This window comes from Peromyscus maniculatus, chromosome 14, assembly GCF_049852395.1.
Source record: "Peromyscus maniculatus bairdii isolate BWxNUB_F1_BW_parent chromosome 14, HU_Pman_BW_mat_3.1, whole genome shotgun sequence".
In the NCBI taxonomy this organism is placed as follows: Eukaryota; Metazoa; Chordata; class Mammalia; order Rodentia; family Cricetidae; genus Peromyscus; species Peromyscus maniculatus.
The window spans coordinates 87284571-87298497 of record NC_134865.1 but is presented as its reverse complement, the minus strand read 5'-3'; the positions used below and the strand labels follow the sequence as shown (position 1 = coordinate 87298497).

At 41.2% G+C, this 13927-nt stretch overlaps 1 pseudogene; it reads left to right on the top strand.

Moving 5' to 3' along the window:
- Positions 1 to 9066: 9066 nt before the first annotated feature.
- Positions 9067 to 9474, top strand: LOC102905784 (Ig heavy chain V region 3 pseudogene; annotated as a pseudogene).
- Positions 9475 to 13927: the final 4453 nt, after the last annotated feature.

Sequence of the window (13927 nt, the reverse complement as noted above, 5' to 3'; positions counted from 1 at the left end):
TGGCCATCCCAGGGTCATTTATTCTGTGCATATTTACCCGATTTGGATCTCTGTAATAGTTTTTATCTGCAATTAAAAACAAGAGCCTCGTTAATGAGAGAGTTAGAACTCTCATGGAGGGTATAATAATATGTTTTTAAAACACAGTTAGAAAACATATTTGTTCCAGCTAGGATCTCCCGCTCTCTTTACCTCGACCCTTGCCCTTCATTGCTCCCACTCATGTCCAGGCTGTTCATGAAGATCTCAGCCATTTCTCCGTGTCTTTCTTGGGGTCCTGTTTTCCAGGTAGCCTCACTGGTGATGTGAGTAGCAATCCAGTCATCCTTGTTCCACATTTAGTATCCTCCTATGAGTGAGTACATGCCATATTTTTCTTTCTGAGTCTGGGTTACCTCACTCAGGATGATTTTTTCTAGATCCATCCATTTGCCTGCAAACCTCATGATGTCATTGTTTTTCTTTGCTGAGTAGTATTCCATTGTGTATATGTGCCACAATTTATTTATCCATTCTTCAGTTGAAGGGCATCTAGGTTGTTTCCAGGTTTTGGCTATTACAAACAATGCTGATATGAACATAGCTGAGCAAGTGCTCTTGTGGTATGATTGAGCATTTCTGGGGTATATGCATTCCCACCAGCAGTGGGAGGAGAGTTCACCTACTTCCACATCCTCTCCAGCATAAAGTGTCTTCAGTGTTTTTGATCTTAGCCATTCTGACAGGCGTAAGGTGGTATCTCAGAGTTGTTTGGATTTGCATTTCCCTGATGATTAGGGATGCTGAGCATTTCCTTAAATGTCTTTCAGCCATTTGAGTTTCCTCTGTTGAGAATTCTCTGTTTAGTTCTAAAGCCCATTTCAAGAAAAGAGAGGGAGAACAAGGAATAGGAGACAATGGTAAATGAAGACCACATGAGAAAAGGAAGAAACAAAGAGCTAAAGAGGCCCACAGAAATCCACAAAGATACCCCCACAAAAGACTGCTGGCAATGGTTGAGAGACAGCCGGGACTGACCTACTCTGGTGATGGGATGGCCACACACCCTAATAGTTGTGCCAGAAACCCCACCCAAGGACTGAGGAATCTGAATGCAGACATCCACAGCTAGGCCCCGGGTGGAGCACTGGGAGTCTAATTAGTGAGAAAGAGGAGGGTTTATATGAGCGAGAATTGTTGAAACCAAGGTTGGATAAAGCACAGGGACAAATAACCAAATGAATGGAAACACATGAACTATGAACCAAAGGCTGAGGGGCCCCCAGCTGGATCAGGCCCTCTGAATAGGTGAGACAGTCGATTGTCTTGATCTGTTTGGGAGGCATCTAGGCAGTGGTACCAGGTCCTGGGCTAGTTGCATGAGTTGGCTGTTTGAAACCTGGAACTTATGCAGGGAAGCTTGGCTCAATCTGGGAGGAGGGGACTGGACCTGCCTGAACTGGGTCTATCAGGTCGATTCAAGTCCTCAGGGCAGACCTTGATCTGGAGAATGTGGAAATGGGGGGTGGGCTGGGGGGAAGCAGAGGGGGGCAGGAAGGGAGAAAACAAGGGAATCTGTGGCTGTTATATAGAACTGAATAGTATTGTAAAATAAAAAAAATAAAAAATAAATAAAAAAAGAAAACATGTTTGTGTCTTGAAGGAAGGACTCCATTGTAGGTCACAGTGTTTATAGCTGGGTTGCTGTTTACCTTTCTGCTTGGATACCATGCAGTCAGAGAACATTGTGTTGGAGGAGCAATAATATCTGTTTGTACTTTAGGACTACTCCATGAGCTTGTGCCCACTCTTGACACTGCTCAGGTAACTGAGAAGCTGATACTAGATAGCCCTGGGAATGTGGAGAAAACCCAAACCACTCTTCTGCTAAAGAAGGCATAGGGTGGAAAGATTCTGAAAAGGCTCTGTAGTCTAGCATACCGAGAAGCAAAAACAATGAGGAGAAGGAGGCCTACGTGCTAAGTAAAAACAATGTCTAAACAGAACTTCAGACAAACAAGACCATAGTGAAGACTGCCTAAGATGTGGGAAAGAGCAACGATAACATGATGGCATGAGGAGGAAGATCACAGGAAGAGAGTAGATTGTAGGAGAGGAAGGTGATGGATTACCTGGTGGTCCAGGGCAGACAACTCTCTCAAGGTCCAGGTGGATCTTTGCTATAGAAAACAGTAGACTTGGCTAGTAATGAGAGAAAGGCAAGTTCTTGAAGATCTGGAGAGCAGATGGATATGGCATGGAAAGAAATTTGCCTACTGGGTGTCTCGGGAAGGGCACAGAAGAGCTGGCAGTTCCTTTGTGATGGGGAAGAGCAGGTCTATATGGTAGATGGGGAAGATCAGCCCTGATGGAGCTAAATGGTAAACTCAGGTCTTCAAATGTGTTTTTATCATTATTAAAAAATTATCTCAGATGATAATTATATTTATATAATAGTTCTTTCATTGTTTGAGGATCAAGCTTCAAGCTCTATGTATGAAATACTGTACCACTTATCTATGGCCTAAAGCGCACTTGGTTGATTCCAATTAATGAACAAATTCATTAATTACTGAATTGACAGGGTTTCTCTGTGTAGCTTTGGACGCTGTCCTGGAATTCTCTCTATATACCTGGTTGGCCTGGAACTCACAGAGAACTTCCTGCCTCTATTTCCTAAGCACTGGGATTAAAGGTGTGGGAAAAAACCACCTGACTAATATAACATTACCTAAATGTTTATATTTTAGTTTTTTATCTTAACTTCATATGAATAAATTTAATAATTGTGAAAACACAGCAGAAACTTTTACAACTACAGAGCACAGTAAAGAATAGCTGAATACTTATATTTCTATGCAAAATCACAAATTCATACTAAATAACTGTCTTCTTTTCATCCCTTCTTTCTTCTCTTTTCTCAGTTGGCACACACTTTCATACAGACCAAGCAGAACTCAAACCTATGATTCTCCTGCTCCAACCTCTTGCCTACCATGCAATGATGGGAACGAACACAGGTCTTCAAGAATGCAAAAAATACTCTACCAACTAGGCTACATGCCTCAGAAAATAATTGATACTTTGATGTTATAAATGCCACTTAGATTCTTACTTCACCTCAGACAACTGAAGCATTATTCATCTTCTCTAAGGCTCCTGCCCCTAAGTTCATGATATAGCAGGAAGACATGCAAATAATTTTCTCCTCTGCTCATGAAAACCAGCCCTGACCCTACAGCTCTGACAGAGGAACCCAACTCAGGGTTGACAAGTTCTCTCATTCAGTGTTTACCACTGAACACAGAACTTCCAGCATGGAGTTGAGACTGAGCTGGGTTTTCCTTCTTGCTCTTTTAAAAGGTAATTTACAGATAAGGAGAGATACTGGGTGTGTTAGTGGACATGAGTGTGAGGGTCAGTGGATATCTGTGAGAACTTATTGACAGGATTTTCTGCTTTTTTAGGTATCCAGTGTGAGGTGCAGCTGGTGGAATCTGGGGGAGGCTTAGTGCAGCCTGGACAGTCCCTGAAACTCTCCTGTGCAGCCTCTGGATTCACATTCAGTAATGCTTGGATGAACTGGGTCCGCCAGGCTCCAGGAAAGGGGCTGGAGTGGGTTGCACAAATTAGAAACAAAGCTAGTAATTATGCAACACACTATGTGGAGTCTGTGAAAGGCAGATTCACCATCTCAAGAGATGATTCCAAAAGCAGCCTCTACCTGCAAATGAACAACTTAAGAGCCGAATACACTGCCATTTATTACTGTACTACAGACACACAGTGAGGGATCTTCAGTGAGAACCCAGACACAAACCTCCCTGCAGCAGTGCTCAGAACCAGCAGGGGGCGCAGAGCGCACATGGAAAGTAGGAGCAGTTCAGATCAGGAGGAGGAACAGCTGATTGCTGTTAATGTGGTCACAATAGTCGCTCCATCTCTTCACTTCTCAGAATGTTCTCTACATTTATGGTTTGTGAAAACGGTTCTGCTTTTCTGAAGTTTTAAATATATACACCACACTGTCTAATATGAACTATATGTGGAAAATCACCTCTGATTGCAGAAATGACTGTGCTCAGGTCACCAGATGAAATTCTTAGAAGGTCCACAGCATTCGTGATTTTTCTCCCTCAGGACATTCAGGGCATGGCCTCAGTGTTGTTCTGATTAGGACAGCATTTAACATTGGGGGAGCCATGAGGGAGGTGAGGCCACACACCCCAAAAGATTTCAGGTCTTTCTGATTCCCCTGATAACTGTGCACATCAGGCACAGAGCTGACCTGTTTGTATTTATAGTTGATTCTGTTACTAAATCTGTAACTTTCATCATCATATCTTTCATTACATTTTGTTCGTGAATTCTGGCCATTTTTCTAAACAAGGACACAAGCCACTGATAGTAAACTCAGGTGAGGCCTAGGGTGTAACTCTGTGGGAAGGGAGGGTGACTGGGAAAGTTGGTGAATGAAAAAAAAAGAAATAAGAATTAAAGAAACATGACTGCTCCCAGGTAAGGTGGAGGAGAAAGTTTATTATATACATGTGGAGAGCATAGCCAGAGGCAGGGCATCTGGAGAGTCCAGAATAAAGATTACATTGACCAGTGTCAGGAGAGAGGATGGAAAGGAGGGTGGAGAGAGGGGAACAGGGTGCAGCAGCCAGGGAACCCAAAGGAGAGAAGAGAAGGAACAGGTAACTAAAATAGTTGGATTATATAGGGCAGGGCAGCTGGGGAAGGGAAGCCCAACTGCTTGACTGGAGACATTTAGGGTAGAGGAGGGTTTCCCTGCAAGGATGGCCCTGTAACAGCTAAGGACTGAGGGAGGCAGGGAGAACCTGGCAGCTGGTGTCTGCTTTGATATGTTAAATAGAAACCTCTGACATTTTTACCAGGGTGAAATCTAACACTCCAGCCTTTTTGTTGATACTAAATAAGTTTTAAGGTTGACATGTAATCTTATCTATGACTAACTATTTCATGCTGTCACAGGAATGCCACTGGTGAGTGGGGCCCAAGGAAGCTGGGGTGCTGGCCCAGTCTGGGAAGAGCAGACTGTTTCACTTGCTGACCAGTCTCTACAGCACCTTCTGGGTTAGGGACATTGCAGACAGCATTTGGAGCAGTTTGTAAGACTGGACCGCCTTGGGCTAGCCACCTTGAAGCTTTCTGGGATGCAGATTTTGAGGGAACACCTAGACCTGGCTAGTTGCTAGAGCAGTCAGCAATTAATTTGAAATCTGTTGGGGCCAATTGCTAAGGGACCAGCCCTCAGCAGGTCATGTACTGAAGAATTGTGGGGTCAGCACAACTGCATACACACAGGAGATTTCTCTGAGGGTCAAATCTTAGTTCTTCATTTTATTTTTGTCTTTCTGTCATTCCTACTGTGCTATCTCTCTGTTCTGTTCTTTTACCCTGTTGCTTGTCTTCTTCTTGGACTTGTTATACTCTTATAAGAATCAGAATATAATGATTATTTCCAGGATCAATGAAATGGTCTATTCCAGATGCAATGACTTTTGCCAGTTTGCAGGTTATGAATAGATTGATGTCTAAGACCAGTTGCCCTTTCCATCTTCTATATGCTTTGTAGTCTTCTAGGGAAAATAGAGAAACAGATGTGAAATGAAAGGTTCACTAATGAGGGATGCCTCAGTTTTTCTGAAAGGCACACAGTGCCCTAGGAGCCAAGGACTATAAGTGAAAACTTCTGACACGTGCCTTTCAAAGCAATAAGGCCAGGTCAACTCCATTATTTCCTGCAAAACATGATGGTTCTAGGCCAAAGCAATATGCTTATTTTTTCTAGGCACAGTGATTTGCATGCTGTAATCCTTTAGTGACTCAGTAGTACCAGCGGGTAGTGCTGGAGCTGGATCCATCTGACACCATGGAAGACTCTTCACTGTGAGAAATACTAATGACCATAGAAGCACAAATAAAATGAATCTCTGACACATGGTCAGTATCTCCAGAAAACCAAAAGTAATTTTGCCTGCAGTTGATTTATGTGCACTGAAGTTTCAGGCATATATTACTGTTCAAGAGAGACAGTTAAACTTCACTATAATGATCACAGATCATAAAGAATCACTCACTACCAGAGATCCCTGGGTTGGAATTGGCAATCATGGTTTCTGTATGGCTGCCTCTAGGGAGAAGATGAGTCTGTTTTCAGTAGTAAATGGGATAATTATTGGGGAGAGGCATTCTTAAAAATCATAGCCACAGGGGACGCCCAAGCAGTGTGTACAGGACCTGTCCCTTGTGCATGAACCGGCTTTTTGGACCCTAGTGCCTGTGGTGAGACTTTGCACAGCCTTGATGCAGGGAGAAGGAGCTTGGACCTACCTCAACTGAATGTAGCAGGCTCTGCTAACTGTCCATGGGAGACCTTCCCTTGGAGAAGGTGGGAATGAGGGGTGGTTTGGGGGAGGGGAAACTGGGGATCAGAGCAGGAAGGACAGGGGAATGAATCTGTGGTTGATATGGAAAATGAATACATAATCTCTTAATAAAAATAAGGAACAGAAATCATGGCTATAGAAGAAGGCAATGTATGGTTATAAAGAAGCCAAAGATTAGTTTGTGGTGTGATGTGTGATTTTTATATTGGGATGTTAAATATTCCATCTCTAGTTTGATAGTCATAAATCCTATCTTCCTTCCTAGAAGAGCATTGATGTAACCATGACTGGCCAATAGTAGCTAATTTCCCTGGAACTCAATTGGTTCATGGAATGGTGTATGGTCAGAGTAGAAGAACTCATAAGCTTTCCTTGGAATTGACAGACAGATGCTGAATGGGACGTTCCATTTTTGTTTACATTGTTAAAATGAGAGTGTGTGACATGGGTATGAGGGCAGGGTATGCACTGGGGACAGAGGTTCCCAAGGAATGAAGATGGAAGCAGAGACGTGAGAGGAAGACTCACACTGATGAAGCCTCACTGTAAAGTCAAGGATGACCTTTGACTTCTGATGCTCCTGCCTCCACTTCCCCAGTGCTAGGGTTTCTACACTTTATGTGGAGTGAGAGATTTAAAGCAGGGCTTCATGTATTCTAGTCAGCATACCACCAACTGAACTTTATCCCAGACCCTAATATATTTTTTCAAATTTTAATAGAGATATTTATTTGTCTTTGTTTATGTGCTCATATACACATGTAATGATTCATAGGTGAAAATCAGAGGACAACCTTTCTCTCCTATCTTGTGGATTCTGGGGATAGAACTCAGGGAATCAGGCTCTGCAGCCAGCATCTTCCTAGGTATACATACATATAGAGAGAAAGGGGGTGAATTTAATGTAGTCTTCAAAGTCACTAGGTCATAGAGGTAGACCTTGAACTCCTGTCCTCCTGTCCTGACCTGCTGGGGTTACAGGTATATAATACTATACCTAGCCTCTATTTGGTTTAAAGTGAAGACATGAGATGCAGATCCAGCTCAGTGGTAGAGTGCTGGCTTAGCATGTACAAGGCAATAATTTTAGTTTTCAATACTACAGAAAGGAGGGAGGGTGCCAAATCAAGCTGCTTTTTCTATTATTGCCATGTCTACTGCTTTTTTGCCATATAATAAAGAAATATATTTTCTGTCGTGTGATAATTGTGAAAGTAAAGCTTGCTTTGAGTCAGAGGGCAGAGCTAGCCAGTAGCTGACTAAAACTGACCATAGAAGTTTGGAGCTCCGTGGACCGATAGGAGACAGGAAGTAATAAGGTGAGGCTAAGAGAGGATCTCAGCCCTTTTGGAACAAGGAAGAGAAGAGGTAGGAAGTTACTGTAGGCTGTTCCCCTGCTTGTTGGATCTTTCTTATAACAACATTTGACCTCTGATTTTTTTCGATAATTAGAAAAACCCTTCAGATTTCTTTGTTAAACAAACACAAACAACCATAAAAACTTCAGTATAAACCAAGCCATACAACATGTAGAGGAGTTCAGGACCAAAAGGGGGCACAGTGGAGCCAATAGTCAATAGGATGAACTGAGATGAGGAGTGGAGGGGACTCTGCAGCCTCTGTGGAGGCCCTTCCAAAGTCTGTTAGCTGAACAACACCTGCTGCAGTTGATATGGGAAGTCTCCATGCTCAAACACAGTAAAAGTTCTTTGTTAAATAATGCACAGATTTTTATTTTCTCAAGATTTAGTTATTTATTTTTGATTTTGTAAAAAACATTTTTTTTTTTTTGGTTTTCCGAGACAGAGTTTCTTTGTGTAGCTTTGCGCCTTTCCTGGAACTCACTTTGGAGACCAGGCTGGCCTTGAACTCACAGTGATCCGCCTGGCTCTGCCTCCCGAGTGCTGGGATTAAAGGCATGCGCCAGCACTGCCTGGCTGTAAAAAACATTTTTATACAATATATTCTGGCCATGGTTATCCTACCCAACTCCTCCCTAATCTTTCCTACCTCCCCACCTCCCTACCACTCTACTCCATAACATTTTTTCTCTATACAAAATGTAAACAAATGACAAAAAGGGATTTAAAAACAAATCCAAGAGTTACACACCTGCAATCTACTGGAAAAGAAATATTAATAGGTTGCATATGAAAGAAGATTACAAATGCTCCTAATTTAAGAGTTTTGCAATTTCCAGACACTGTTATCCTCATAACAACTACCATCTATAAATCAATTTTGGTACAAAGTGGAACAAAGGTCTCAGATACAAATTCTACTTTTAAATTCAGAGATTAGGCCTTGATGTTATACCAACATGGACTCCACAGGTCTTGGGGAAGGATACTTCCTCAGACAGGATAAGGATTTTGATCTCAGCATCCTGTTGCCTGACCCAGGTTTACTCTGCCACCTTCTCCAGCTGGAATAGGTCCTTATATAAGAAGTACCCTGCCTCATGAATATGCAAATCATGTGAGTCTACAGTGGTAAATACAGAGATATCCACACCAAAAACAAACATATGATCAGTGTCCTCTCCACAGTCACTGAGCACAGAGGTCCTCACCATGGGATGGAGCTGGATCATCCTCTTCCTCCTGTCAGTAACTACAGGTAAGGGGCTTTCCAGTTGAAACCTGAAGAAGGAACTGGGAATAAAGTGACAATGACATCCACTCTGTCTTTTCTCCAAGGTGTCTACTCCCAGGTCCAGCTGCAGCAGTCTGGGCCTGAGCTGGTGAGGCCTGGTGCCTCAGTGAAGCTGTCCTGCAAGGCTTCTGGCTTCACCTTTACCAGCTACCATATGAACTGGGTGAAGCAGAGGCCTGGACAGGACCTGGAGTGGATTGGAAACATATATCCTGGAAATGGTAATACATACTACATTCAGACGTTCCAGGGCAAGGCCAAACTGACTGTAGATAAATCCTCCAGCACAGCCTACATGGAGCTCAGCAGCCTGACATCTGAGGACTCTGCGGTCTATTACTGTGCAACACACAGTGTTACAACCCACATCCTGAATGTGTCAGAGTCCCTGGAGGAGCAGGAAGCTGCCCTGGGACTGAGATGACAGAGAAGATTAGAATGGAGACTTGTTCAAATATCATCATTCTGAAATCCTTTTGCCATTTCACAGACTTTTTTTTAATTAAGAAAAAATTTTCATTCATTTTACACACCCATCCAAGTTTTCCCTTTTCCTTCCTCCCAACTCCCCAAGCCTCCCCTTCCCAATCCACCATCCTCTCTCCCCCACAAGAAGACAAGGCTTCCATGGGAAGGCACATTCCATATAGGCAAGTCGAAGCTCCTCCCATTGCCTCAAGTCTGCACAAGGTGTCCCATCATAGGTAGCGGGCTCCACAAACCCTGGTCAAGCACCAGAGATGGATTCTGATCCTACTGCCAGGGGCTCCCCAAGCAGATCAAGCTACACAACTGTTTAACCATGCAGAGGGCCTAGTCCAGTCCCATGCAGGCTCCACAACTCTTGATCCAACTTTCATGAGTTCCCACTAGTTTGGTTTGGTCATCTCTGCAGGTTTCCACATTATGTTCTTGATGAACTTGCTCATAGAATCCTTCTTCTCTCTCTTTGGCTGGAGTCCTGGAGCTCTGCCTGGTGTATGGCAGTGGATCTCTGCATCTGCTTCCATCAGTCACTGGAGAAAAGCTCCATGATGATAATTTGAGTATTCACAGTTCACTAAGGTAAGCCAGTTCATTTCTGGCACACTCTCCACTATTTCTAGTATTCCAAGCTGGGGTCATCCTTGGGAATTCCTGGCAAATTCCCTAGCAATGTGTTTCTCTCTATCCCCATGGTTTCTCTCTCCATCATGGTATCTCTTTCATTGTTTTCTCACTCCATCCCTGTTCCAGCTCAACCATCCCATCCCCTACCCCCTACACTCTAATGCCTACCCCTCATCCCTAGTTTATTCATGGAGATCTCATCTATTTTCCCTTCCCAGGGTGATCCATGCTTCCCTCTTTGAGTCTTCCTTATTAGCTAGCTTCTCTAGAATTGTGAGTTGTTTAGTTATCATTTGCTTTACATCTAGTATCCACTTCTGAGTGGGTACACACCATGTTTATCCTCTTGAGTCTGGGTTACCTCGCCCAGGATGATATTTTCTATTTCCATCCTCTTCCCTGCAAATTTCATGATGTCATTTTTTTCTCTACTGAGTAGTACTCCATTGTGTATACATACCACAATTTCTTAATCCATTCTTCAGTTGAATGGAATCTAGTTTTTTTTCCAGGTTCTGGCTATTACAAATAGTACTTCTATGATTATAGTTGAGCATGTGTCCTTGTGGTGTGACTGAGCATTCCTTGGGTATATGCCCAAGAGTGGTATAGATGGATCTTGAGGAAGATTGATTCCCAGTTTTCTGTGAAACTACCACACTGATTTCCAAGTTTGCACTCCCATTAACAGTAGATGAGCATACCCATTACTCTACATCCTCTCCAACATAAGCTCTCTTCAGTGTTTTTGATCTTAGCCATTCGGACAGGTGTAAGATGGTATCTCAGAATCATTTTGATTTGTATCTGGCTGATGACATAGCATGGTGAGCAATTCCTTATAAGTCTTTCGACCATTTGAAATTCTTCCTTGGAGAATTCTCTGTTTAGCTCTATAGCTCTTTTTAAGGTTGGATTGTTCATGATTTGATGTATAGTTTTTTTTAGTTTGTTATATATTCTGGAGATGATCCCTCTGTGAGTTGTGGGGTTGGTGAACATCTTTTCATATTATGCAGGCTGTTGTTTTGTCTTATTGACTGTGTCCTTTGCCTTATAGAAGTCTTTCAGTATCAGGAGGTCCCATTTATTAATTTTTGTTCCCAGTGTCTATGCTACTGGTGTTATATTTAGAAAGTGGTCTCCTGTGCCAATTTATTCAAGACTACTTCCTACTTCCTACTGTCTCTTCTTTCAGGTTCAGTGTAACTGGTTTTATATTGAGGTCATTGATCCACTTGGGCTTGAGTTTTGTGCATGGTGATATATATATATATATATATATATATATATATATATATATATATATATATATATATATATATATATATCAGTGTCTGCAGTGTCTGTGGCCATGGTTGACACTAAGCTGTTTGTATGACGTTTGCTTTGTGACTGAGCCATACAGTGCTTTGTGCAATTTGAATCTTGAAAGATTTTTGCTTATAATTCTGTATTTTATCAGATCTGCCACTGTGCAGGTGGCAAGCCAGATTTTATGTAGTTTTTATATGTTGTAATATTTCTTCAAATAAAGCGCTTTTATAAAGCATATATATTCTGCAAGTTCATGTCCAGTTATGCCAGCACCATTTGTTGAAGATGCTTTCTTTTTGTTGAAGATGCTTTCTATTTTCTGTTGTACAGTTTTGGCTTCCTTGTCAAAAATCAGATGTTCATAGGTGTATGGGTTAATGTCAGGATCTTCAGTTCTTTTCCATTGGTCCACATATCAGTTTTTATGGTAATTCCAAGCGTTTTTTATTACTATAGCTCATAGTAGAGCTTGATATCAGTGATGGCGTTGCCTCCAGTGGTGGCTTTGTTGTACAGAATTCTTTTAGCTATCCTGGGTTTTCTGATTTTCCAAATGAGGTTTTGTGTTGTTCTTTCCAGGTCTGTGAAGAATTGTGTTGGGATTTTGATGGAGATTGCATTGAATCTGTAGATTTCTTTTGGTAAGATTGCCATTTTTACCATTACCCATCCATGAACATGGGAGATCTTTTCCAAATCTTCAATTTCTTTCTTCAGAGACTTAAAGTTATTGTCATACAGGTCTTTCACTTGCTTAGTCAGAGTTACCCCAAGATATTTTATATTAGGTGTGACTATTGTAAAGGGTGATGTTTGTCTAATTTCTTTCTTAGTCTGATTATAATTTGTATATAGGAGGACTACTGATTTTTTTAAGTTATTCTTGTATCCTGCCACATTACTGAATGTGATTATCAGGTATAGGGGTATCCTGGTAGAATTTTTGAGGTCACTTATGTATACAACCATATCATCCGCAAATAGTGAAAGTTTGACTTCTTCCTTTCCAATTTGTATCCCCTCGATCTCCTTTTGTTGTCTTCTTACTCTAGCTAGAACTTCAAGTACTATATTGAATAAATATGGAGAGAGTAGACAGCCTTGTCTTGATCCCGATTTTATTGGAATGGCTTTTAATTTTTCTCCATTTAATTTAATGTTGGATGTTGACTTGCTGTAAATTGCCTTTATTAGGTTTAGTTGTGTTCCTTGTATTTCTAATCTCTCCTAGACCTTTATCATGAAGGTGTGTTGGATTTTGTGAAAGGTATTTTCAGCATCTAATGAAATGATCATGTAGTTTTCTTTCTTTCAGTTTGTTTATATGGTGGATTACATTGACAGATTGTCATATGTTGAACTATTCTTGCATCTCTGGGATGAAGCCTTACTTGATCATGATGGATAATTTTTTGATGTGTTCTTGGATTATGTTTGGCAATATTTTATTGAGTAGTTTTGCATCAATGTTTATGAGGGAGATTGATCTGTAATTCCCTTTGTTGCATCTTTGTGTGGTTTAAGAATCTGAATAACTTAGGCCTCATAAAAGGAGTTTGATAATGTTCCTTCTGCTTCTATTGTGTGGAATAATGTGAAGAGTGTTGGTATTAACTCTTCTTTGAAAATCTGGTAGAACTCTGTATTGAAACCATCTGGTCCTGGGCCTTTTTTCTTTCTTTCTTTTCTTTCTTTTTTTTTTTTGGTTGGGAGAATTTTAATGACTGTTTCTATTTCCTTAGGGGTTATTTGTCTATTTAAATTGTTTATCTGGTCTTGATTTAACTTACGTATGTGGTACTTATCCAGATAATTATCCATTTCTTTTAGATTTTTCAATTTTGTAGAGTAATGGTGTGACCTGATGATTCTCTGGATTTCCTCATTGCCTGTTGTTATGACTCACTTCTGAATTTGTTGATTTGTATCCTCTCTCTCTCTCTCTCTCTCTCTCTCTCTCTCTCTCTCTCTCTCTCTCTCTCTTTCTCTCTCTCTCTGCCTTTTGGTTTGTTTGGATAAGGGCTTGTCTATCTTGTTGATTTTCTCAAAGAACCAACTCTTTGTTTCATTGGTGCAATGTATTATTCTCTTTGTTTCCATTTTATTGATTTCAGCTCTCAATTTGATTACTTCCTGACATCTCTTCATCTAAAGTGACTTTGCTTCTTTTTGTTCTAGAGCTTTTATTTGTGCGGTTAAGTCACTTATGTGAGATATCTCCAACTTCTTTATGTGGTCATTTAGTGCTATGAATCTTCCTCTTCGCACTGCTTTCATAGAGTCCCATAAGTTTTGGTGTGTAGTAACTTTCATTTTTATTGAATTCTGGGAAGACTTTAATTTCTTTCTTTATTTCTTCCTTTACCCTTTGGTTCTTCAGTTGAATATTATGCAGCTTCCATGAGATTGTAGCCTTTCTGTAATTTTTGTTGTTGTTGAAATCTAACTTT